Below are 27,808 nucleotides of genomic sequence, written 5' to 3'. Positions count from 1 at the left end.
GAAACTAATATAATACTGTATGCTAACTATACTTTGATTAAAATAAACAAGTAATAAAATATAAATAAAAATAAAGAAAAGAAAAGAAAAGAAAGTTCAACATACACCTACCATAAAATCCAGCCATTCTATTCCTAGGTATTTAGCCAAGGGAAAAGAAAGCTCATACCCATTCAAAGACTTGTGCCCAGATGTTCACAGCAGCTTTGTCTGTAACAGTCAAAAACCAAAACAATCTAAATGTCCATTATAGATCAATAAACTGTGGTATGTTGACATAGTGGAATGCTACTCAGTAATTAAAAGGGAACAAACCGCTGATACATACTATAAAATGGATAAATCCCACATAATTACGCTGTGTCAAAGAAGCTAGACAAAAGTCGAGTGCATACTGTGTGGTTCCATTTATATAATATCCTAGAAAATGGATATTTTGGTGTTTGCCTATGAAGGGGGAGCAGGGAGATGGGAATAACTGTAAAGGGATACAAGGAAACTTGTGATAGTGATGGCCATCTTCATGATCTTGACTATGGTGATATTTCATGAGTGAATACGTGTCAAAAATTAAACTGCACACTTTAAATATGCGTAGTTTATTGTGTGTCAATTATATTGCAATAAAGATATTGAAAATGCTTTAGGTAGGAAGCCATGGATACCGCCACCTTTTATAATGGCAAAAACCCAGTAGGAAATCCCTATGTTTGCCGGAAGGAATACAGCTCTGTAAATGATGAGTCGCCAATTTACCATGAAGCTTTTCTGTTATTAAATATAATATATGTGAAGGTCATATGGATACAAACTTCCTTAGAGGAGAACATGAAATGATATATACAGCATTATTATAACTATACAAAATCCTATGACTAAAGACAGGAATAGGCCACAGAGAAACCTTAACAGTTTAAAGTATGGGATTATAGGTATAAATGTGGAGTTGTTGGAATCAATTTCTTTTTTCACAAAGAATCACGTTGGCCTGTTTTTTAGTTTTATTAACATCTTTCTAAAGCTTTCTCCAAAGTGTTTGGGAAGTCCTGGCATTAAGGACACAAAGAAACCAAAGGAAATGTAAATGTGGAATTCTCCAACAAAATATTAATTATGTGCCTCTCTCCTTTCTCTTTACACTCTCTCTGTGGGCTCTCTGCTCATTCCGACTGGTCCCACTACTGCTGTGCTGATCTTTGCATCCCCAGGACATTGCATTTTTCAGGTCCTTGCCATTCTCTCCCCCTAGCTACCATAACAATTCTGCACACTAAACCTCAGTCTCCACACTGCCTTCAAGACAGGCAACATCATGTATTTCCCTCATAAAAACTGTGAGAAGACTCCCACTCTGCCCACATAATACAGTTAACTCCTTCACATAAGTCTCTCAAAGATACTGCAATCTTCCAGCCTTATTTCCAATATTATTTCCTTATACCCAAACTCCAGCTTCTTATTTCTCAGCTCTTAATTCCTCTATACCACCCTAGGACCTAGGGGTGTAAAAATAAATAAAATTTGTGTGGTGACTAATTTTGTGTGTCCACTTGGCTAGGCAACGATGCCCAGTTGTTTGGTCAAACACCAGTCTACATGTTGCTGACAAGAAAATTTGTAGATGGGATTAATCTATAAACCAGTAGACTTTGAGTAAGGCAGATTGCCCTCCATAATGTGGGTGGGCCTCATCCAATCAGTTAAAGGCCTTAAGAGCAAAGAGTGAGGTTTCCTCAAGAAGCAGTCCTTCTTCAAGGATGCAACAAAGAAACCTTGGTTGAGTCTCCAACCAGCAGCCTGCCCTATGGACTTTGGACTTGCCAGCCCCACAGTTGCATGAGCCAATTCCTTAAAATAAATCTCTCTCCCCTTACATATGCATCCTGTTCTGTTTTTCTGGAAAACTCTAATACCATATGGCTCCGACACTTATGGAACCCATGGGCTAGTCCAGGAAACAGGAATATAACCAAATAATTAAATCCAACTTGGAGGGTGCCAGACTAGCTCTTCCACTATAAACAATGAAAAAAAAAATTTTTTTTATTGGCTTTCAGAGATGGAACAGAGAGCAAGACCTAGAATCCCTGAGAAGAAAAACAAGTGAAGAGTACCCCATGATGACCCTGGCTCCCTGCCTGGAGTGAGGTACCGAGAAGGTAAATAAACACAAGCAGGGGATGGTGGACTAGCTGAGTTGCGACAAGAAGCATGTCATTTTTGACACTCTGTCTGCTATATGACAAAATCACTTCCAGCCATAATCATGTGATCATCATTCTCTGGTTTTAAAACAAACCATTAACAGTGCCAAAAATAAATAAATAGATAAATATCACTCTACAAAATGTTATTCAAATTTAATAAACTAAAATAGGTCAGGTATAAATGAAAATTTATACATACCAAATAGGATGGCTCACATTTCCACTCTTTGACTATTTCACATTTTACACACAAATTTCATCTCCTACGTGGTCATATACTACGACAGATTTTAATAACTCAACTAGTTTCTTTGTCTTTACAGCCATGTGCTATCACTGTTTTCACCAAATTCATTTTTAACCATGGGAGTTTCTTGTGTCACAGGAGATGGGAACACAAACTATAGTTGAAGCCAGTTCAAATGATTCTGGACTGTGCTAAACGCACTCCCGAAATGAACACATGTAGCTGTTTAATACAGTGAAGAAATAATAATGTGCGATTTAAAGTTTACATATGTGTTATTAAAGCTCAAAAGGAACCTCAGAAGTTGTTTAGAACATAATCCAACAAAAGTCCTGCCTCCCAACCCCCACCCTCACCCCAGCAGTATTTTATGACTGATTAATCGGAATTGCAGAGACATGGTGATAATTATAAGAAGACAGACTTTTAGCCATTTTTATAATTATTTTAAAATTATCTTCAGACAGCGTACCTTCAAACTTCCAGCACCCTAGGCTGGACTGCTCCCTCCACCCCACCTTCTAAGTGCACCCCTGGTTGGGGTGGCCAAAGGTCTGAAATCTGTGGGGTCGAGTACTGTAGGCAAAGAGCTATGCAGAAAAAGAACTCCAGAAATCTGCATGGGTCTTCCTTGAAGACACCCTGTGGACATGAAGAGGGTGAGAATCCAATGACTTGGGAAAGGAATTTACAGCTGAGCCCCCTCCAGACCTCACAGAGGGCTTGTACATGTTGGGGTTCCTACTAGTGAAACTGGAGTGATCTTGTTAGACACCTAGGTTACTGAGTAGACACCAGAATGGCCACACCTCGGGATTAGGTCTAAATTAGTAGCAAAGCTTATAAATAGGCCTTGAAAATCAAGCTGATTTACAAGTAGATTTTAAAGGCTTCCAGACCAAGTTTCAATACTCTTTAAAAGAAGACATCAAAATCTTGAGTCTTAACATCATAACACTCATATTGTGGTAACAGAATTTTTAGGGATGGCACCTCGAGATTCCACACTCCCTAGTTCCCAGAACTTATGGATGTGAGGTAATGGGATATAATATCACTCTTGTGATTGTCACATTATTGAGGTGAGATAAGCCAGCTTGACTTAAACTAACCACATGAGCCCTTAAAAGCAGAGACCTTTCTCCAGCTGGAAGCAAAAGAGGAGGTCAGAGAGATTCAAAGCACAGGAAGGCTCTAACACACCACTGCTGCTGTGAAGATGGACAGGACCACATGAAAAGGAATACAGGTGTTCTCTAGGAGCAGAGAGTAGACCCTGGCTATGAGCCAGCAAGAAAAGGAGGACCTCCAACCTACAGCCACAAGAAAATCCAGTTGTAGAATCCAGTCGTTGGATTCTACCAACAACTGAATGAGCTGGGAAGCAGATTCTTTCCATGAGCCCAGCCCAGGTAAGAGCCCAGCCCAACCAGCACCTTGATTTTGGCTTTCTGAGACCCCACGCAGAGAACCCAAATGAGCACATCAGACTTAGGACCTATACAACTGCAGGGCAAAAACAGGTGCTGTTTTAAGCTGGTGATCTTGTGGCAAGTTGTCTATACAGCGATAGAAAGCCAATAAAGCAATGTTAGAATCAAATAAAAACATCGCTATTGGGGCGCCTGGGTGGCTCAGTCGGTTAAGCGTCCGACTTCGGCTCAGGTCACGATCTCGCGGTCCGTGAGTTCGAGCCCCGCGTCGGGCTCTGGGCTGATGGCTGGGAGCCTGGAGCCTGCTTCCGATTCTGTGTCTCCCTCTCTCTCTGTCCCTCCCCCATTCATGCTGTGTCTCTCTCTGTCTCAAAAATAAATAAATGTTAAAAAAAAAAAATTAAAACATCGCTATACATGCTAAGAAATGGAAAATGTGACCCATAAGGAGATAAGTCAGTCCATAGAAACAGAACCAGAAACAACAAAGATCATGGAATTTGTAGACACAAACTTTTAATTATAAGTATGCTCCAAGATTTAAAAAAAAAATTTTTTTTTAACATTTATTTATTTTTGAGAGACAAAGCATGAGTAGGGGAGGGGCAGAAAGAGAGGGAGACACAGAATCTGAGGTAGGCTCCAGGCTCCAAGCTGTCAGCACAGAGCCCGACGCGGGCCTCGAACTCACAAATTGCGATATCACGACCTAGGCCGAAGTCAGACGCTTAACCGACGGAGCCACCCAGGCACCCCCCACCCTGATTTTTTTTTTTTTAAGTTATGACCATAATGAAGAGAGAAATGGAAGTTATAAAAATGAACTGAATGAAATTTCTAGAGATGGAAGTATAATACCTGAAGCAAATAATTCATGGGATGGGAGCAATAAGCATATTAGACTTTCTGAAAGAAAACTTCTGTAAGGTTAAATAAATACAAATAGAAACTTTCCAAACTAAATCTTAAAAAAAAAAAAAAAAAGGCTGAAAGGACATCCGTGGCTTGTGGGGCAATATCAACTGGTTTAACATATGAGTAATTGGAGGACCACAAAATAGGAGAAGAAAAACTTTTTTAAAGAATGATGGCCAAACTTGTTCAAATTTGATGAAAACTAAAATCTCACAGATCCAAGAAGCTAAACAAATCTTAAGTAGGATAAGGAATACTATAAAAAGGAATACCACAACCAAAATGGCTAAAACACAGAATCTTCAGAGCAGTCAGAGAAAAAGACACATAGGTTCAGAGAAAGAAAATTACATAAAAATTACCACTGACTTCTCATCAGAAATAATGGAAACCAGTTAGAACAACAACTTTAAAGTGCTGAAAGAAAAAATCCTTCAAAAATGAAAGTAAAACTTTTAAAATTTCAAACAGAAGGTGAAAAAATTTGTCACCGGTAGATATGAACTACTAGAAATTTTAAGGAAACTCTTTAGGCTTACGAAAAATAATACAAAATGGAAAACTGGATCTACACATGGAAAATAAGAGAGCTAGAAATAAAGGTAAGAAAGGAGGAAGAAAGAAAACTAAAGACAAACAGAAGAAACAGAAACAAGTATAAAGATGGGAGGCTGAAACCCAACCAGATGGATAATTACATTAAATGTAAATACACTAAATGCTCTAATTAAAAAGTAGAGATAGGCTGACTAAAAAAGGCAGACTCAACTTTACCCTATCCTTAGGAAATCCACTTTGAAAGATATAAATTAGTCAATAGCAAAAGAATAAAAAACATATGACGAAAAAAGGAGAGACTGGGGCACCTGGGTGGCTCAATCAGTTAAACATCTACCTTTTTTTTTTTTAACGTTTATTTATTTATTTTGAGAGAGACAGTGAGAGAGCGCGTGCAAGCAAGTGGGGGAGGGGCAGAGAGGGAGGGAGAGAGAGAATCTCAGGCAGGATCCATGCTGTCAGGGCAGAGCCCAACATGGGGCTGGATCCCATGACCCTGAGACCATGACCTGAGCCAACATCAAGAGTCAGAGATGCTCAACCGATTGAGCCACCTAGGTGCCCCTGTCCCACTCTTGATTTCAGTTCAGGTCATGATCTTATAGCTGTGGGATCGAGCCCCAAGTGGGGCTCTGTGCTGACAGTGTGGAGCCTGCTTGGGATTCTCTCTCTCCTCTCTCTGCCCATACCATCACTCACCCCCTCATGCTCTAAAAAAAAGAAAAAAAAAAAAGGAGTGACTACAGCAATATCACTTCAGAACAAGGAATTAGACTGTCAGGGATAAAGAGATATTTCATAATGATAAGATAGTGAATCAGTTAATCAAGAAGACATAACAATCCTAAATGTATATGTACCTAATAACAGAGCTTTAAAAATACATGAAGTTAAAACTGAGAAGACTAAAAGGAGAAACAGACAAATCTATTATTATAGATGATTATCTTAATATTCTTCTCTCAATAAATGATAGAAAACAGAGGCAGAAAATCAGTAATAATAATAGGAATAAGTAACACCATCAACCAACTTGACCTGACATCTAAAGAGCCCTAGTCTCAACATTTAAAATTTATTCATTCCATTCCAATGCTTATGGAACACTCACCAAGACAGATGATGAGACATTAAAAAGAAAATTACATTAAATTTAAAAGGATTTAAATTAAAAATCAGTAACAAAAAATCTGGAAAATCTCTTAGGTATTTGGAAATTAAACAACACATTTCTCAATAAGCTATGGGTCAAAGAAGAAAACACAAGGAGAATTAGAAAACTGTTTTGAACTGAAAGATAATGAAAACAAGAAAACTGTGGCATGCAGTTAAAGCAATGTTTAGAAAGATAAAGTTTTATTTTATTTATTTTTGAGAGAACGAGAGAGAATGCAGGCAAGGGCCAGAGAGGGAGAGAGAGAATCCCAAGTAGGCTCTGAGCTGTCAGTGCAGAGCCCAATATGGAGCTTGATCTCACAAACCATGAGATCATGACCTGAGCTGAAATCAAGAGTCGGATGCTTAACTGAGTCACCCAGGTGCTCCAAAATATAAAGTTTTAAATCTTATAGCAGAAAACTAAAATCAATGATTGAAGTATCTACAGATATCTATCTCTATATATCTATATCTATCTATAGATCTATAGATATATAGATATATAGATATCTATATCTATATCTATCTATAGATAGATCTATATCTATATGTATATAGATGCCATAGAAAGAGCAAGTACACTAAAATAAATAGAAGGAAATAAATAGAAGCAAGTAAAGCTAAATAAATGAATAGAAAAGCAAAAATCAATTGATCTAGAAAATGGAAAAAGTACAGAAAATGAATGAAACCAGAAAGGGTTCTTTAAAGATCAATAAAATTGCTAAACCTCTAGCTAGATTGATCAGAAGGAAAACACCCCACAAATGACTTCTATCAGGATTGACAGTAAGGGGCAGATCCTACAGTCATTAAAGATATTATGAGACTAGCATGTATAGCTTGTGTTAATAATTTTGAATGTAGATGAAATGGACAAGTTTCTTATTCTTTAGTGGTTCTTGAAAAAATGAAACAGAGAGAGAAAGAGAGAAGAAAGTGCAGTCTGAAGTAAATATGGCCAAACGTGAAAACCTGTTAAATTTGGTTGGCAGGTATCTGGGTTGATTATGGGATTTTTCTGCATGCTGGAAATGCTTTGTGACTAAAATTTTAAATTAACTGATGGAAAATTATTTCCCAGGATCATTCAATCAACAAATAGTGATTGATCATCTACTGTGTGGTAGATATTACATAGATACTGGCTAATACATTAGCCAACAGGTCAGACAGGTCTCTGCTGGATGGATAACAGTTTGGGGCGGGGGGCACACATACAAGTACACAAAAGAGATGGGTACGGACTGTGGGAAGTGCTATATACGGTACTTTGGTCGCTATGAAGATGAATTTTCAGGATGGGGGACTATAAGGAGGAGGCCACTGCAAACATCAGGGGAGGAAGGGGGTGGCTCATGCAGGGTAGTGATAGTGGAGAGGAGACAAGTAGAATCATTTGAAATTCGCCATTTATGGCCTGGGCTGGGTGTGTAAAGACTGGAGTTTGTCATTTTTTTCCCCCAGGAACACACCGCCCAGGCAGAAAGAGACCATTCTGTACCCTTAGTGTCATCGCTACTACAACGGTGGCCTCAAGTTACTTGCTTCAGAAGCACTACACCTCACCACCCACCTCATGGGTTGGGCTGACGAATCACGATGCCACCGCGTGACCCAGATTACTAACATTCCACTTTGCACTGGTGAGTGGCTCAGCTCGGCATTCGGAACCAAGATGCAACCACACCAACCCCAGACCACCTGGGCCCCCTCCTGGTACCAAGTCAGGATCAGTCAGATTCAGTCAGGAAATAAACACAACAGTTATTTTAAAAGAGAGTATTTATTATAAGAAATAGGCTAGACAGGTACTGGAGGGCTACAAAGGCGAAAGAGAAACGATACAGTTTTTAAAAAAGGTTGTAAAAAAATGGTAGTAACTATGTCAAATTTTTTTATGTTTGTTTATTTTTGAGAAAGAGAGAGACAGAGTGCAAGGAGGGGAGGGGAAGAGGGAGAGGGAGACACAGAATCCGAAGCAGGCTCCAGGATCTCAGCTGTCAGCACGGAGCCCAACATGGGACTTGAACCCACAAACTGTAAGATCATGACCTGAGCTGAAGTTGGATGTTTAACTGACTGAGCCATGCAGATGCCCCCCAAATGGTAGTAACTATGAATCCTTGAAGCCTCCACTGTCCTCAGGACTGAAGAAACAAAGAGAAGAGATGGATCTAGAAGGCCTGGGAAGCTGGAGCCCAGCCCATTGCAGAGGGTGCTGGGGGCTGCAGCTGGTATCTCTGAGGCTGCAGGGTGGGAACCAGCAGGAACTGAGAACCATCTACAGGTGTGGAGTGAAAAATGTTGTTGGGGCGACCCAGCAGAACTGAGAGTACTGACAGGAAGGAGCCACTGCTTCCCCTCTAGCCGCCTGGTATTCTCTGCAGCCCTAGGAGACCCAACAGGATGAGAGGCAGCTGCTAAAGGAGAAAAGTGGTTTCCAGAGTCTTGGTTCCAGTCTTAACACGCAAAGGGCAAGGAATGGCAGGTTTGGGGCGGAGAAGTCACAGCTTAACAACTAGCACGCGGATGAACTACTGGGACCTCATCAAAATAAAAAGCTTCTGCACAGCGAAGGAAACAATCAGCAAAACTAAAAGGCAACCAACAAAATGGGAGAAGATATTTGCAAATGACATATCAGATAAAGGGTTAGTATCCAACATCTATAAAGAACTTATCAGACTCAACACCCAAAAAACAAATAATTCAGTGAAGAAATGGGCAAAAGACATGAATAGACACTTCTCCAAAGAAGACATCCAGATGGCCAACCGACACATGAAAAAATGCTCAACATCACTCATCATCAGCGAAATACAAATCAAAACCACAATGAGATACCACCTCACACCTGTCAGAATGGCTAACAACTCAGGCAACAACAGATGTTGGCGAGGATGCAGAGAAAGAGGATCTCTTTTGCACCGCTGGTGGGAATGCAAGCTGGTGCAGCCACTCTGGAAAACAGGATGGAGCTTCCTCAAAAAACTAAAAACAGAACTACCCTACGACCCAGCAATTACACTACTAGGCATTTATCCATGGGATACAGGTGTGCTGTTTCGAAGGGACACATGCACCCCCATGTTTATAGCAGCACTATCAACAATAGCCAAAGTATGGCAAGAACCCAAATGTCCATCGGTGGATGAATGCATAAAGAAGATGTGGTATATATATACAATGGAGTATTACTTGGCAATCAAAAAGAATGAAATCTTGCCATTTGCAACCACGTGGATGGGAACCGGAGGCTATTATGCTAAGTGAAATTAGTCAGAGAAAGACAAAAATCATATGACTTCACTCATATGAGGACTTTACATGACAAAACAGATGACCATAAGGGAAGGGAAACAAAAATAATACAAACATAGGGAGGGGGACAAAACAGAAGAGACTCATAAATATGGAGAACAAACTGAGGGTTATGGGAGGGGTTGTGGGAGGGGGGATGGGCTAAATGGGGAAGGGGCACTAAGGAATCTACTCCTGAAATCATTGCTGCACTATATGCTAACTCATTTGGATGTAGATTTTTAAAAAACAAAACAAACAAACAAACAAAAACAACTAGCACTCGGTGCTTTTTCTGCAATCAGGTCTCATGAAACAATATGTCCGTTCTTCAGGTGCACCTTCGCAGAAATGTTTTCATGAGCACCAGAGCCACTTGGGAGACCTTACCTCTGTTTTCCAGGGCATGTGGTCACCTTCACATCTGTTAACGTTACTGGGGTACAGGACTTTGTACTTCCGTGCCTGGTACTGACATTGTACATTTTTATGTAAAGCCACTTTATAGCTATTTGCATCACATTACAAAAGGTGTGTTTTTAAAAATATTATATAATATATATAATACCTGAGATGTATATGTGATCTCCAAATATGAAACCACTTACTGTATTGCTCTTAAAATGATTTTTAAAGGCTTGTCTATAATGATAGCCAATATTTGCAATTATGAATTTACAACACCAGGCACAGAAACTATATCTGTGTTAACTTTCATTCTTCCTCTATTTGCCGGTTTCATCAGGTGATCTCTGCAGGCATCAGAACCCCACATTGCCAGAGGCTGCTTCAGGCTCAACTACTATTTTCTTTTTATTATTTTTATTTTATTTTGTTTATTTATTTATTTTGGGGGGGGGGCGAGCAAGTGGGGGAGGGGCAGAGAAGGGGAGAGAGAGAATCCCAAGCAGGGATGTGCAGAGCCCGATGCTGGGCTTGAACCCATGAACCTGTGAGATCACGACCTGAGCCAAAATCAAGAGTCAGATGCTTAACCAACTGAGCCACCCAGGTGCCCCATTTGATTTTCTTTTTAAAATAAAGTTACTGAGAGCATGTCTGGTAGTCTGAGAGACTTTGTAAGAGAATTAATTCTTACAAAGGGAATTAATTCTCATTTTATATTCAGTTCCATAAGGCAGTGCTGCTTAAATTCTCTGTGGTGAAGGACCCTTTTAAAATTTTTCCAGTCTGCTGCAAACTGATACTTTGTAAAAATTAATAAAAATGAATTATTAGGAAAACAAAATTAAAACAAGACATACAAGATAAAAGCTGCAATTTTGTGTTATTAGTTTAACAAACAGGAAATTACAGTGCAATAAATATTAACCAGGGTAAACATAATATAGAGAAAAAGAAAGAAGTAGGAAAATTGTACATGTTGCTGATTTGCTAAAAGTATGCATATGGGCCACTGATATAATAGGCTCACTATTACATCTGTAGCTTTTTTTTCATCTTAAAGGAAACATGAATCCCTATATTAAATGGTTATAGGCACAGTCTGAATGAACAGTATATAGAAATATTTAAAGTTTTTAGTGTGGCAAACAGACTTGAGTCTTGATTAATAATTTATCTCAGATCGCCAAGACCACTAGCAGGAGATGGTGTAGATTTAAACGGTTTCTATGTTTTATTTTGCTAATAATTAAGAAGGAGAGGGAGAGGAAGAGGAGTAAGGAGGAGACATTGCAGTCTCCCAGAACGGAGTAAGAGACCTTAGAGCAATTTTAATAAACTCAGTTTATTCCCTTTTAAATTTTATCTAAAATGAAGAAAGTGCTGCTATGTTTTCAGAGTCCTTTAAATACTTAAATAGAAGTCAGTTTCAGCAATGTATCCTGTAAGTTACAGTTACATCTAAATCATCTTTTGATGAAAGAAATGGATTCTGGACCCATGAATTTTTTAGGCACAGATCTTCTTTTGATGGAAAAGAAAATTTAAAATGCTTTATCAAACTTTAAGGTGTTTTGTGATAGCTTTTCACAGATGTGCAATATCAAGATCATCACCTACATCATTGATAATTGTTAAATTATGGAATATGTGTCATAATAATCTGTAGAAACCGTTCTTCCAAGCTTCTAACTTTCGTTTTTGCCCTTTGATCTTATCTTGAAAAACATGTTGCATTTCTTCTTTGCATGGAAGCACTGAGACCATTAAAAGTACTGAAGAGCTTAAGCAACCCTGCTTGTCCAATTCACATTTTCGACAAGCTGGGACCAAACCGTCCTCTGGTTTTGTAGAAATGGTGAGTTGTTCTGTAGATCAAACATTCTCAGACATTTGTTCTCTCAATTATCATCATACCTCAGCATGCCATAAAAGATCTGGTTCCAAAGTATCATATAACACGAGAGAATAATCCAGAATGTAACACACCAGCTTTTACCTAATTCATGACTTTTAGTAGGACACGATGCCTACTGTTTAGTTCCATCATTCTCTCTCACAAGAGAAACAGTACTTGATTTGTATTCTCATGTGAGCCCCTTAATCAGGGTAACTACTCAGCACCATCAGAATGTGCTCCTACGCAGAATGTTAACTCCAAACCATCCTTGTAGACAAAAGTAATCCTTCCTAGTGTTACATAGTTCGGACTTGGTTATGTTTGTCGGCAACAAAGTTGAAAAAAAAGAAATCTCCCTTCCTATCACCATCACAAACAGGAAGATGAGATTATCGTGCCGCAATGAAAAACTATGTTGATGGTTGGAGACGCTCTGTGAGTTGGTCGTTCCCTTTACTGGCCAGTTCCTGAACAGCTGAGCGATGGAGGTCCCAGAGGTAGTACTTGAACTACCTTCTTTGCTGTGGATTCACCCAACATTTCCAAACAAATACCTCCGATACACTCTCCACCAAGGTCTTGGCCGCCGTATACGGATTTTAGTCTTGGCAGGCTGAAATACTATTTATTAAGAAGCCTGAGGAAGCCCTAATGTTTATATGTGAAAATACTGAACATCTGCTTCAATCAGACTTTTAGGCCAATATTCTTTCTTTCAAAACATTTTTGTGGTTTTGAACTTAACATTTGTAAGTCGGTGACTCACACGTTTTGATGGTTCCATTGCTTCGTAGCCACTACAGCTCTACAAATAATTAAACACTAGGTTTTCAGGATGTCAACATCAATGATGGCTATAAACTGAACTCTGTAGGTGAGGGATCATAGTTTCAGGGAAAACCAATATGAACTCTTGGGTCTTTTCTCTTTCAGAATTACTTCCATTTTCACCATTTGGTTTATACTCTTGCTACATTTAAAAAAGCTAAGTATTTTCTTGCCCCCCCCCCAAACCTCCTGCGACAAAAAACAAAACAAAAACAACCTCCAGTGGGGATTGTTTTGCCTTCAACAAAGTGAGGGTGAAAAGTAGCTAATATAAATTTTATTTCCCTAATTAATAGTGTTAAATCATGAAATGAAAATTACCAATTAAAAATTAAAACTTGTTAATCTAAGTTGTAAAAATAAATGCTTACGTTTTCACAGATCTTGATAAACTTTTAGGGTACAAGTTGACAAATCTCATAAAATATCACGTTACAATATGGTTCTATTGCACATGATTATTTATTACACAACTTGTACTTTATGACTCACCATTTGAGCTTGCCAATACTGAGGTGGTCTATACCCTGTTCAGTGAGATGAGTTTACCCTGGTGAACTTGGCCATCGTAGCAATTTGAAACTGCTATGGAAGCCTCCCAGTGCTTACTCTCAATTTCTAGACCTAACTTGTCACAGATCAGTAAGACTTCACGGACCAGCACCAATCTGCAGACCACACTTTCAGTGGCACCTCCAAAAGTACTGTGGACACAGAACCAATGGTATTTGCTGAGGAACTACATCAGGGATGTGGGATAGGGAGGCAGATAAAGGAAAGGTAGGATTCTAGGAAGCCCTTTAGGCAATTTTAGCTTGAATCAATGGGTGGATGGTGAAGCCATTTACTGAAATGGGAAAATGTTTGGATATGTTGAGTTTTGGATGTTAGGAGTCACCCAAGCAGAGATGGTTAAGTATGAGCGAGTCTGGAACTTAGGTAGAGATCTGGGGGCACCTGGGTGGCTCAGTCAGTTAAACGTCCAACTCTTGATTTTGGCTCAGGTCATGACCTTACAGTTTGTGGGTTCGAGCCTTGAGTCAGACTCTGTACCTGACAGCGTAGAGCCTGCTTGGGATCCTTTCTCCCTTTCTCTCTGCCCCTCCCCTGCTCATGCTCTCTCTCTCTCAAAATAAATAAATAAACTTAAGAAAAAAAAAAGGCTGGGAAGTATATCTTTATAAATACCATAGCCGGTGAAGACCTCACGGAGAAGGGGCAGCTGAGCAAACACTTGAAAGTGCTAGGAAGCAAGCTTTGTGCATGTCTAGGGGAAGAGCACTGCTGACAGAAAGCAAAGCATGTGCAAAGGCCCTGAGACAGGAATACACCTAAATGAGGAAAAGCGAGAAGGCAAGGGTGGCTGGAGCAGCATGAGCAGGGACAGGGGTGGGGGTAGGGGGAAATCGTGGGAGAAGGGGAGGGACCATTTAAGGCCTTGTCAACCACTGTAAGGACACTGGCTTTTATGCAAGTGAGATGAAAAGTCACTGGAGGGTTGGGAGCAGAGGAGTGACCTGACCTGATGCACGTTTAAAAAAGATCCCTTGAGGGGCACCTGGGTGGCTCAGTTGGTTAAGCATCTGACTTCGGCTCAGGTCATGATCTCATGGTTCGTAAGTTCGAGTCCCACATTGGGTTCTGTGTGGACAGCTCAGAGCCTGGAGCCTGCTTCAGATTCTGTGTCTCCCTTTCTCTCTGTCCCTCCCTTGTTTGCGCTCTGTCTCTGTCTCTCTCTCTCTCTCTTAACAAATAAACAAACATTAAATTTTTTTTTTAAAGATCCCTTGGGTTGAGGACAGAATTGAGAACAGACTCAGGGCAAAGGCAGAAGCATGGGGCCTGACTGGGAGCCCGGGCTGGTGGTTGCAGCCTGGACAGGGTGCTGACATGATGGATGTGAAATGCAAGAGAAAGAAGGGAGCTTGGGGTGATGCGAGGTTTTTGGCACAAGCAACACAAAGGGTGCAGACACCATTAATTAAGATGGAAAAACTACAAGAGGGTGGTTTTGGGGGGAAAGATGAGGAGTTAGGTTTTGACCATGGAGATGCCTATGACATATCCACGTACAGAGCTAAGTAAGAACAGAAAAATAGGAGACCCCTAGACGCGATTTAAACGTCACTCATAGGGACTGGTTAAGTAAGTCACTGCACCAATACACTGCTGAAGGAACGGCCGTTATGAAGCATGTGATATAATCATACTAGTACGAAAATTTGTATTATATGAAAAAGCAAGTTGCAGAATGGTACGGTAGCATTTTAATGAAATTATAAATTATGTATGTAAGTATGTGCCTGTATATGTTAGCTTATATGCCCAGAAAAAAATCTGGATATATACACCACAGACAGCTAATTGTATCTATCTGCGGAATGGGATTGGCAGAGGGGAGAAAGGAATGAACACATTTTACTTTATTTATTTCTGTATTACTAGAAATTTTCAATAAAGAACATGTATCATATATGTAATATAAAAACTAACAAAGATTGAAAAAATTTTACAGTGTTTTATTTTTAATTTTTATTAAAAAAGTGTTTTTAACGTTTATTTTTGAAAGAGAGACAGAGCCTAAGTGGAGGAGGGGCACAGAGAGAGAGGGAGACACAGGATCTGAAGCAGGCTCCAGGCTCTGAACTGTCAGCACAGAGCCTGATGTAGGTCTTGAATCCATGAACTGTGAGATCATGACATGAGCCAAAGTCGGATGCTTAACTGACTGAGCCACCCAGGTGCCCCTTTATTTAAAAAAAAATTTTTTTTAATGTTTATTCATTTTTGAGAGAGATAGAGGGAGAGCAGTGGGGGGGGGGGTGGGTGCAGAGAGAGAGAGGGACAGAGAGGATCCAAAGTGGGCTCTGCCCTGACAGCAGACAGCCCAACGTGGGGCTTGAACTCACAAACTATGAGACAGATCATGGCCTGAGCCGAAGTCAGATGCTTAACTGACTGAGCCACCCAGATGTCCCTTTATAGGGTTTTAAATGCTGCTTGGTTCATACACACGCAAATACTCTCAAACCCAGGCACATTGTGTAAAGGCTGTTCTCTGAGACACGTAGAAATTTTCTGATTGCAGCTTTTGTCTAAGGCAGCAAGCAGGAGATCTGGGGTGACCGGCACTGGGAAGAGGAAGAGTGAACCAAGGCAACCGCAAGGGGAAGACAGGAAATAAGTCAAGGGACAGGCATGATACAGAGATTGAAAACTCAATCTTGGGCAGGATTGAATCTCTACACATGTCTTTGTATGGCTGGCATAGGGTTTATCAGTTTCTTTTTTCAAGTTTTTATCGAAATTCTAGTTATTTAACATATATGGTTAAGTTGGTTTCAGGTGTAGAATTCAGTGATTCATCACTTACATACAACACCCAGTGCTCATAGCAAGTGCCCTTGTTAATACCCATCACCCACTTAGCCCATCCCCGCCCACCTCCCCTCCAGCAACTCTCAGTGTGTTCTCTATCATTAAGAGTCTCTTCTGGGTTACTCCCCACTTCTCTCTCTTTTCTCCCCCTTCCTCTATGTTCAACTGTTTTGTCTCTTAACTTCCACATATGAATGAAATCATATGGCATTTGTCTTCCTCTGACTTATTTCACTTAGCATAAAACATTCTAGCTCCATCCACGTCATTGCAAATGGCAAGATCTCATTCCTTTTGATGGCTGAGTAATATTCCAGTGTGTGTGTGTGTGTGTGCGTGTGTGTGTGTGTGTCTTCTTTATCCATTCATCCGTCGATGGACACAGGGGCTCTCTCCATGGTTTAGCTGTTGTTTATAGTGCTGCTGTAAACATTGGATGGATGCCTTTAGGCAACTTGGGAGCTCTTCGGTTTGGCATAAGCCTCACCACTCCCCATGACCTCACACACAGCCACAGTCACACATTTATGTCGCTGGGGGCAATGACTTTTACACTCTTATACTGACACGCATCGAGTTCCTTCCCTGGGCTATGTGCCGTATTCAGTTCTGCCATGTGCTTTGAGAGCAGGAATATTTTCCCCCATGAATTCTGCACATGTCTCAACTATCTGTTAGCCAGATTCATGTTCTTGCTCATGTGCATAAAAATTGAAGTGGTCACATTACTTTTTTAGTTCATACTCAGGCTGTAAATGGGTGAACTGTACAAATCAGCAGGCAATGGAGTCCTGACTTCTGATTTAATTTTCCTGGACTGATAAGAACTTTCCTTCGGCTTAAGCACAGAAGTAGCGCAAAGCTACCATGACCCAGGTCATTGTTCCGCTGACTATGGCAGGGAGAGATGGACTCCTGACAACACAACACATGTGCCTATGCAGAGTGGATGCTGCTCACAGTCTGAAGGTGGGGGAAAGAAACCTTGGCAGGTAAAGACCCAAGAAAGTTAAAAATAAACTCAGCATCTCTTTTGCCAAGCAGCTTTCCACACATTAAATACTATCCATTCTAAGATGACTGTGAGTGGCTATTAACATAATTATTTGTTGAATGAATGAATGAACAAATGAATGCTCTACATGTGGTACCTCTTTATCCCAATGAAAAGAGAGCCCTAAATAGATCTCTGTGGAATTCTTTCTTTCAAAGTGGGTTTCAAGATCTAATGATGGCCCCCAGGCCGGCGTTGGGCCCTCAACTTCTGCGTATGGCACATAAAGCTATGAGAAACTTTACAAGACCTGGACGGGAAGGGGCCATCGCGTTTAACCGCACGTCTCCAGGGGGAAAAAATACTCTGAAGATGTACTATTTCCAATAATCATGGAACACACATTGTCTTTTAAGATTTGTTTCTCAGAACAGCAGAGATCATTTAGTCTGAGAGAACAGAGAGTGGCTTAATTATTTTTTTCTTCTTCTTTAGATTCTCTGCCAAAAACCACAGAGCAAAATGAAATGACAGTGTGGGTAGACAGCTGCTAAGTAATCTCTTTGTTGTATTTCTAATAAGATAGCTACATCATTTCTGTTGCTAACGTATAGCCATATTAGTTCTGAAATAAGCTATTATGGTTTTTTCCCCTCAGTGGACTCCAGTTGCAATAAGTAATACATCATTTATAATTGGAAATGCGTATCCTTATGAAAAAAGTTTGCTCCTTCTTGCTTAAACTTTTAAAGACTTTTGAGTATATCGCTTGAATTTGAAACCAGCAGCTTGATTTGCGCATGTCATTTGAAACTGACTGAGCACCTTGCACGGGTCAGGCTCTGGGGGTATCATGAGTAAGAAGGGAAGCAGGTGAGGGCGGGACTCTGAGGGAGACGCACTCAAGGGAAGGAGACTGGGAAAGTTGGCCAGGAGAGCAGAAGAGCGTGGAGGTCAAGGGCAAAGAGCATGGTTAGGAGGGGGTGAGCTTGTATGTGCCAAATGGTACGGAGAGCAACTAAAGCAGCCGCTGGATTTAGCAGCAAAGAGGCCATTGTCGAGCCTGGTCAGAGCGGTTACGGCGGCATCCCTGGGGCAGAAAAGAGGTCGCAGTGGACCGGAAGGGATTTGAATGTGAGAACAGAGGGGTGGGCATGGCCTAAACGCGTAGCTTCAGACAGAGTGGCTAACTGATGCACTCGGTCCACAGGAAGCAGACAGGGGCTCCTGTGGAAGGGTCTATCCCACACTGTGGGGCAGAGGGAACAGCACCTTCACCACTGTGGCAGGAGGGAAGGACTCGTAGTGGCAGGTCAGTGGTGAGTGGTGGGATCTCCAGCCTCCTCATCACCATGGTCCTTATGGACAACATACAGTAGAAACGCAGAGGGAGCAGGGAGTGAAAGACACTCCTGCTTGGAGAACTTCAATTTTCTTTCTTCCTTTTTCTTAAAGCCTGGGTTAAAAAAAAAGTGTTTTTAATGCTTATTTAATTTTGAGAGAGAGAGAGAGAGAGAGAGAGAATATGAGTGGGGGAAGGGAAGACAGAGAGGGAGACACAGAATCCAAAGCAGGCTCCAGGCTCTGAGCTGTCAGCACAGAGCCCGACGCTTGAACTGATGAACTGTGAGATCATGACCTGAGCCGAAGTTGGACGCTTAACCGACTCAGCCATCCAGGTGCTCCTGGATTTTTTTTAAGTTGATTTATTTATTTTGAGAGAGTGTGTGCACAGGTGGGGCAGGGGCAGAGAGGAAGAGAGGGAGGAAAGAGAGAGAAAGAGAGAGAGAGAGAGAGAGAGAGAGGCAGGGTGAAATCCCAAGCAAGGCTCCACACTGTCAGCACAGAGCACGATGAGGGGCTCGAACCCACGAACTACAAGATCATGACCTAAGCCGAAGTTGAATACCTAACTGACGGAACCACCCAGATGCCCTAAAATGTCAATTTTCTTAAGAAATGGGGAGCAAGGCCACTTGCTGAGTGTGACAGGGAAGATGGTGGGGCAGGAGCCCGACATAAGCGGCAAAGATTTGAAAATACTCCTGTGGGAACCAGGAAAGAGCTGCCTGGAGAATGAAGAAGGACCCATGGTGGCACAGAGGCCCAGGTGGGATGAACGCATTTATACCGTGTATCCTGTGTATACTGTAGGCACTCAGGAACCTCAGTGGAAGGCAGAAGACAGAGAGTCGAGCTGAGCTGTGGCTGTGGTTTTGCCAGGCTGGAGTGATGGAGGAACAGGCGGCGGGGGGTGCTGGGAAGTTGAGGGCATTGCCAAGAGTCTAGACCCTAGACAGGGAAGGAAGGCAGCCTCACATGAGCCTCACCGTCCGAGAAAAACACAGAGGGGGAAGGGACTGGAGGGCCTGATGAAGTTAAGATCAAGTGTAATGGGACCAGTACTAGGCCCGGGCCAGACGGGACCCTGCCCTGGACCCCACATTCTGGAAGGGCTCTGCTCTGGCCCTTATCTGGCTACACCCCTCTCCATATAACAAAGAATCTGCAGGATGGGCCGACCCGAGCCTACACCCTCCACCTTTGAGAGGACATTCCAGGTACCTGGGGCCCTAGGATGGATTCCCTACCCAAAAAGCCCTAGGCCCACGTTCAGTGCCTCTGTGGGCCTCTTCCCAGGGACCTCCTCAAAGGGTGGCTGTTTGTAAGAGATGTGGATGAAGCTTGGAGTGAGGGATGCTGTTCACATAAGTGTGTGAGACCCCTTGCCACTGGGAGCAGAGCCAGGGGACAGGGGCCACTGATGTCCCATGTGGACCTTCAAGGAATTGATGGTTTCTAAATCAAACCTTTGCCTTCTAGCTTGTTACTAAAGTATATTTTTCAAGGTAGGAAGAGAGAACAAATTTAATAGCTTACCTTGCTTTACAATATATAGATAGATACGCTATATAGATAGACATATGCACACACATACGCGTGGGATCCCACATGTACTTTTGTCCCAGGCGTGCCAACGTCAGGGGTATGCCTGAACGAGGGGGTCATCTGGGTAAGAGGTTGAAATAGGGATTCTTAGATTTCTGAGTCAACATGGCAGAGTAAACACTTACTGAAAATTCTCAGTCTGAGGCAACATACAGAAATAACAGGTAAAATATTTTGTGAAATCCCATAAGCCTTGTTCTGTTTATTTTCTATTTGCATTCTCTGCTTTGCTCTGTGCCCCTCCGGATTACATGACTTGGGCTCCCTGCCTTCTAGTTGCATTTGGCCGGCATAAGGTACCAGCAAGAGATAGGAGGGTATGAAGAGATAGGATGGGATATTTGTTTCCTGCTCCCTCCCTGTTTCGGGCCTGCTTTCTAACAGTGGCTCCTTCCCTCCAAACTCAGCTTCTACCAGGAGGCCCCTTGTCGCAGTGCAAGCTATCCCTGAAGGCCAATAATCACATCTCCTCCTGTGCGTCTGCAGGACTCGGTGTGGTTACAGCCTTCTCAAATGACCTTATTGGATTCTTTATTCCTGCCCATACTTCTGTAAATAGTTTCTTCATTAAAATCTCTTGAATTTAAGTATCTGAACGAGATTCTATTGTTTGCCAGGGCCTCGACTAATTGAAACCATTTTTAAAAACAAGAAAAGAATGCCTCTGTAAATCGGAGAAGAGAATGACCCTCAGTGGTAAGTAATGATTAAGACTCTGGGGCCTTTGTGAAATTGGGGTGGGGGTCTCGCGTTTCTATATCTGCAGAAGAAAGGGACTGAATATGCCCCACAGATATCAGGGAGTGGGGAGGGTGGGATGAGATTAGTTTTCTGTTATTTCAGTTGGGGTTAAGTCCCCAAATTACCTGCGACTAGAAATGAAGGCAAGATGCCTATACTTGACTAGCCGCTGAGCCTGTACTGCTCTTGAGCTCAGAGACTGTTACTTCCCTACAGTGGGATTCCCAGGTTGTGCTTAATTTATGGCTTGTTTCAGAGCTAAGGATCTCCAAACCACTCCTCAGAGGAACCCTTGTAAAACAAATCCATAGGGAAGTTATTGCCCTCCAGAAAAGAAAAGAAAATTACAAAATGTGTAAGGATGTGCAGCGTGATTCAAGACAGTCCAATGAGCGAGAAAACTCACATCTGAGAAAGCAGAACAGAACAGAACACTCTGAAGAAGACTTCAAATCCTCAAAATCATAATGGAAGAATGGCAGGTATCAGATGAGGCTGTAATATGTAGAAGATCGTGGATAAAGTAAAAGAAAAGGCCTTGGGGATGGAATACACAACACGGTGACTAGTTAACAGTACCATACTGCATATTTGAAAGCTGTTACGAAAGGGGACCTCAGAAGTCCTCATCACACGAAGAAAATAATTTGTTATAACTATGTAACATAAGGAATGTTAACATTGTGGTGATCATTTTGCAATGTGTACAAACATCTAATCATTATGTTGTATACTCGAAACTAATGTTATTTGTCAATTACACCTCAATTAAAAAAATGTTAAGGTTATGAAATATAGAAGAGATAGAAAGAAAAAGGAACCAACTGAAAATCTTGGAATGAACAAATATAACTGGCAGGTTTGACACAGCTTAAGAGAGATTTAATGAGCTGTAAGATAAAACTGGAAATCTCCCAGACTGCAGTACAGATATCTAAAAAAAGAGAGGGAAAAACCAAAAGGAAAATTAAGGAGACACAGGTGATGTAAGGGAAAGCAAAGACCTTAAACTGAAAGAAGTTTCAGAAGGAGAGAAAAACTGGAGGAGAAAATATTTAGTGCTGCAAATATCAGATTAAGGGAGAAAAACAATATGTGCATCTCACATGTATAGGAAAAAACATTCAAAGAAGCCCAGTGCCTGTTTATAATGGAAAAATTTAGCAGATTTAGACTATAAGGAATTTTTCCTTCCAGCAAAACCCTATATAGCAACAACACACGAAGTGGTGAGACTTTAAAAACGTTCTTATGAAAAGCCAGAAACGCAATATGGATGCCACTAAACATTCCTACTACCTAATATTGTATCAGAGGTTCTAAATCGTGGAAAACAGTTATCTGGATGTGAGATTTCAGAGATGATGCATTTCCTGTAGCGATCCAGGGTACGGCTAAGGGAGCAGACAGCTGAAGTGATGGAGGTGAAGGTCACTGAACTGAGAGCGTGGAGGAACTGAAGAGCTAAAGTGCCGGGGAGCCCCCAGATGATGTCAGGGCGTTGGGCCTGGGGGAGGCTCTAAGTGATTCAGGTGACGTGGAGGTTGGTGGATGACAGTGCAAAAGAGTAGGGTTTGTCACAGGGTAGGAAATGATGGTCTCCAAACAGCATCTTGCGTCTTGAGCCGTGTTTGCTCAAAAGACCACGTGAGCAAAGCTCTTAGGAAAGAGCCCAATGCCACTTAAAGCAAGAAGGCAGATGCAACGTTTTACTTGCCGGTTAAGGATGCGGCAAAGTTCATTTATGATGGGGGAAAAATGATCAGAGATGTCCTCTGACAGTCTGAAGGAGGGGAAAGTGGAGGTGGGTCCGAACAAAGGAAGATCAAAGTGGAATGGGGATGAGGCAACCGGAGAGAACAGAGGGGCTTGTGGTTTTAACCGGATAATAGGGCCGTGAGCCTGGTGGGATTAGGCGGGACCACGTGGTGTCAAAGACAAAGCCCTCTCCATCAGCATGCTGCAGCTTTGCCAACAGGAGAATCCATTATATGGGTTTAGAAATGGAACACAAGGCCTCTTTGACGCTACAATAGGAAGAAATGGAAAAAAAAATATACTGACCTCCAGATTAGATCCACTAAGCATTAATGACAGATTTTTTAAAAAAACATTTTGAGAGAGAGAGAGAGTGAGAGAGAGAGAGAGAGGCAGGCATGTGTACATGGGAGAGGGAGAGAGAGAATCCCAAGCAGGCTCCTGGAGCTCGACTCAGGGCTCTATCTCGTGACTGTGAGATCATGACTTGAGCTGAAATCAAGAGCCAGACGCTTAACCTACCCAGCCACCCTGGCGCCCCAGCAGATTTCTCATTTAACGGTGCCCTTGTACCATACTATAGTTCACACTTACCACACATTCAACACAGGCATGCCCACATTTACCAACATTAGAAATCGAGAGGAATTAGGATATGTCATTAAAGAATGTTTCTGGAACAAATACCAAAGTCTTACAGATAATGCATGTTTAATAGAGGGCTATAGACTTGCAATCTGGAAATAGCAGTCAATGGGTTAATTTTCTATGGAAGCTGCTTGAGATATTTTTATTTCACAATTTCAACGACGTTGTTTTATGCTTTGTATAATTAACCTCAAGAGAAATAGATTTTGGAGACCAACCTCTCGGTTGACCACTTAGCTGCCCCCCAACAAGCAACTGTCTCCATTACATCTGCCTTATCATTTCCTCTGATGCACAGCATGGCACACGCAAGTCTTAGGAAGCATCCCTTTCAGTAAGGAACAAATATCAAAATAAGCAAGGATTGGCATCTGTTAGCCTATGAATCTGGACTGTTAATTATGTAAGACAAACATGATGTATTCAAGAAAATAGTACCCATTCATCTGCTTTTTTTCAAAATGGAAAAGCACTACATTTAATTTGTGGTTCTCTGCATTTTAAATAGGCAACTCAATGAAGCAATAAATGTGTTCATAATGAATAGATTTTTCTACATAGGAAACTCTTAATGGCAGTAGCATAACTGAAGATTTAACCTGGTGAACATAAAAGTAAACAACAGAAACACATAAGGATAATTTGAATTGGCCAGAAAATAACATTTCAGCAAAAGAAAAAAAAATCACCATTGTTGAGAGTAATTTTTAGGTTGTGATATAAAAATGCATCACTGTGTAAAAAGATAAGACTGCTGTAATTAAATTACCAGTATCTAAAATAAGATACAGCTCTCTATGCATGCTCCCTCTCTCCTCATAACTGCTGAGCTTGGTCACTCTGGTGAGCCCTCTGGCCTTCCTATCTCTTCACCTTCTTCCTCACGCTGCTGCGTTTTTTTCTTCTTTCTTTTGGTCCTTTCTCTAAACTCCCACTGTTCTCCTACTCCTAAACCTTTTCACTGAGCATCGTGGAACCTCTACTTCTAATTAAACTAATCTATGCTAACGCCCTCCCTACATCATGCCTTGATTGGAACTTGGTTCCCTGTTGGAGACATGGTTTCCTTCCACCTGCTCTCTAAATCTCCTCCCCTCCTGACTCTTCTGGAGCCTCGCTCTACTGATTTCCCCCTTCTCTCTTGTGTCGTTAATCTTCCCTCTTGAATGGGCTCCTCTCCACAGAATCATAATAATCTCAAATCAATCCCTCTCCGTTTTCCCACCTCCCACACCCTCTGTGATCTCTTCTACCAACCCTCTCCCCTCTCTTCAAGCTGCTGGAGCCTACCACTCCACAGACATTGTTCTGGGTACGGTCAATGATTCAATAACTTCCTTGTTGCTAAATCGAAAAGATACTCTTAATGCTCATATTACTGACCTCCTGACAGCACTGGTCACCCCTGATGCTTCCTCCCTTCTTGAAACTCTTCTCCCTCGGTCTCAATGACTCCATCTGTCTCTGGGCTCCCCTAATTCTTTGGGTGCCTTTTATCCCCGGTTGGTGTGCCTTATGGTTCTCTCTTAGGCAGTCTTCCCTTCTTGCTTAAATCCTCTCTCTGAGAGATCTCACTCAGCCCCTGGCTTCAGTTGCTGTTCATATGCTGATGTCCCTCAAAATCTATGTCTCAAGTCCAGATTCACCTCCCCGCCAACTTTAGAACTGCAGATCCAAATGATGAGTGGGCATCTATTCTTGGACAGCCTGAAGGTGGCCCAAATGGACTCCATCTTTCTCCTTTTTAAATTAAAACAATTTTTGTTTTTGTTTTTGAGAGAAAGAGAGAGACAGAGACAGAGAGAGAATGAAGAATGAGTGGGGGAGAAGCAGAGAGAGAGGAGGAGAGAGAATCCCAAGCAGTCTCCATGCCCAGTGCAGAGGTCAACATGTGGCTCAATCCCACGACCCTGGGATCATGACCTGAACCAAAATCAGGAGTCAGATGCTTAACTGACTGAGCCACCCAGGTGCATCGTCTCCTTTTTAAAGCTGTACTTTTTATGTTCCCTCTGTCAGTGAACATTGTCATTACTCCCAAGTGCTAAACCTGAACTCTAGATTTGATCTTGATGCCTACCCCACTCTTCTCTAATCACAACCAAACTATTTACCTAGATCTGTAAACTTCTCCATGCAAAATATCTCTTACATCCATCCACATTTCCCCAACACCTCAGCCATACCATAGCCCAGACTCCATCAGCTCTCTTTGATGGCCACAATGACCCCCAACCAGTCCCCCTACCTCTAGATATCCATTCTCTATCGTCAGGGAGATCTGTCTAAAACACAATCTGATGTCACTCTCCTTTCTTAAAAACAGTCCAAGATTCTCCATTTCCCCTAGGAGGCCCTAGCTCCTGATCTAACAAAGCCCCTTGTAATCTGGCTGCTGTCCTCTAGCCTGGCTTCATAGCTTGCCTCTACTCTGTGCTCCAATTACACTCGACTTCTTTTATTTCTGCAATGAAGCCATGAGCTCTTGCATGGGGATCTGTACATGCTTTTCCATATATCCAAAGCAATCAACCAACCTCTCTTCTTTGCCTGGCTAACTCTTATTCAACCTACAAGAATCAGTAGAGGGCGCTTGGGTGGCTGAGTTGGTTGAGCATCTGACTCTTGATTTGTGGCTCATGATGCCAGGGTTCTGGGATCAAGCCCTGCATCAGGCTCTGCGCTGAGCGTGGAGGCTGATTGAGATTCTCTCTCTCTGCCTCTGCCCTTCTCTCCCACTTGTGTGTTCTCTCTCTCTCTAAAATAAAGTATACATATTAAAAAAAAAAAAAAAAAAGAATCAGCAGAGACATTACTTCCTGCGGCATCGTCCTTACACAGGGCCAAGTGCCCCAGCAATGTGCTCCCCTGTCACCTGGTGCTTCTCCCATCACTGCGCTTCCCACACTCCATGGGAACTACTGTTTAACTGTAGGTGACCATTAGTCCTGTGGGCAAGTTCCACGTCTGTCCAGTACACCACACTGTCCCTGCGTGAGCCCAGGCCCAGGTGTGGTAGGTACTCAATATACACTAGATCTGTGGTTCTCAATACTTTGTGGCTTCAGGATTCCCTTACACTCTTAAAACTCGAGAGCCCTGAAGAGCTTCCGTTTTTATAGGCTTTATCAATATTTATCATACTAGAAATTATAGCTGAGAAAATTTCAAGATATTACTTCATTAAAAATGACAATAATTTCACTGCATTTTTAACCAAAATAACATGTTTTTAAATGAAAACTAGGTAAAATTTCCAAAACAAAACAGCGAGAAGAGATTTTATATTTGTGCAAGTCTTTTCGATATATCGCTTAACAAATTACAGTTAGGTTCTCGCATCTGCTTCTGAATTCCCTTTGTGGTGGTATGATTGTAGTATGTAAAGAAAAATACAGTTTACACAGACATGTAGCTGAAAGGGTAGGAGTATTTTAATGGTCTTTTCAGATAATTGCAGATATTCTTTTCTGATGCTAGACTGTAACTCAATATGTGGTAGTTTCTTAAAGGCTGGCTGCAATGTAGAATATGAAACCATATCAATTAACTTTTCATACTTTGTTACATTAAAATCCAGTGGTATATCTTGTACTTTCAATAGATCTTTTACCCAAGCACGATTTTGTAATATCATGCATTGGTTATCTGAGAAATATTAATTCACTGAGTTACACAGATCTTCTAAATGTTAACACCTTTCATTATACAATATAAAAAAAAAATCACATTTGTTAATATCACCATTGAATTCACCAGAAAAGTCTTTACGTATTGAGAAACTGTCAAGCTCACAGTGGTGGATACAAGTTTCCCAAATTCTAATTTTCACTTGAAAGCTTGAATTTTATCATTGGCAACAAACACTGTCAGTTGTTTTTCTTGAAATGACAGGCTCACATCATTCATTTTTGAGAAAATGCTGACCAAATACTCAAGTCTGAGTAACGATAGCTTGTCATTCTTTCAAATAAAAATAGTGTTTCATTAAAACAGTATCCGGTTCAGATCTCAACTTAAAGAGCTTTTCCTGGAGACAACCATTATGCTTCGGCATGTAACCCAAATGCTGTACAAATACTTCCTAGCATATTAAAAAGATGTGTGCTTGAGGACTGAGATTTAATTAAATAATTTTTTTTTTAACGTTTATTTTTGAAAGAGAGAGAGAGTGCGGGCAGAGAGAGAGGAAGACACAGAATCCGAAGCAGGTTCCAGGCTCTGAGCTGTCAGCACAGAGCCCGATGTGGGGCTCAAACTCACAAGCCATGAGATCATGACCTGAGCTGAAGTTGGACGCTTAACCAACTGAACCACCCAGGAGCCCCTAGTAAAATAATTCTTATTGCTTCACCAAGGATATTCTTTTTTTTTTTTTTTTTTTTT

The 27,808-nt window shown here is 41.4% G+C and overlaps 1 protein-coding gene across 5 annotated transcripts in view; it reads right to left on the bottom strand.

The window, feature by feature from the left end:
- EFCAB11 (EF-hand calcium binding domain 11) overlaps window positions 1-27,808 on the bottom strand; it is a 159,200-nt gene that overhangs the window by 24,520 nt on the left and 106,872 nt on the right. Inside the window, exon 6 of one of the 5 annotated variants that reach the window (XR_007453622.1) lies at window positions 112-210. The exons of the other annotated variants lie outside the window; for them this stretch is intronic. The gene's annotated coding sequence lies outside the window, so the exon portion shown is untranslated. The remainder of the gene's footprint in view (window positions 1-111; window positions 211-27,808) is intronic. 5 annotated transcript variants of the gene reach the window in all.

The sequence above is a fragment of the Panthera uncia genome, assembly GCF_023721935.1.
Source record: "Panthera uncia isolate 11264 chromosome B3 unlocalized genomic scaffold, Puncia_PCG_1.0 HiC_scaffold_1, whole genome shotgun sequence".
In the NCBI taxonomy this organism is placed as follows: Eukaryota; Metazoa; Chordata; class Mammalia; order Carnivora; family Felidae; genus Panthera; species Panthera uncia.
The sequence above is the reverse complement of the archived record's forward strand: the minus strand, read 5'-3'. Positions and strand labels throughout refer to the sequence as shown.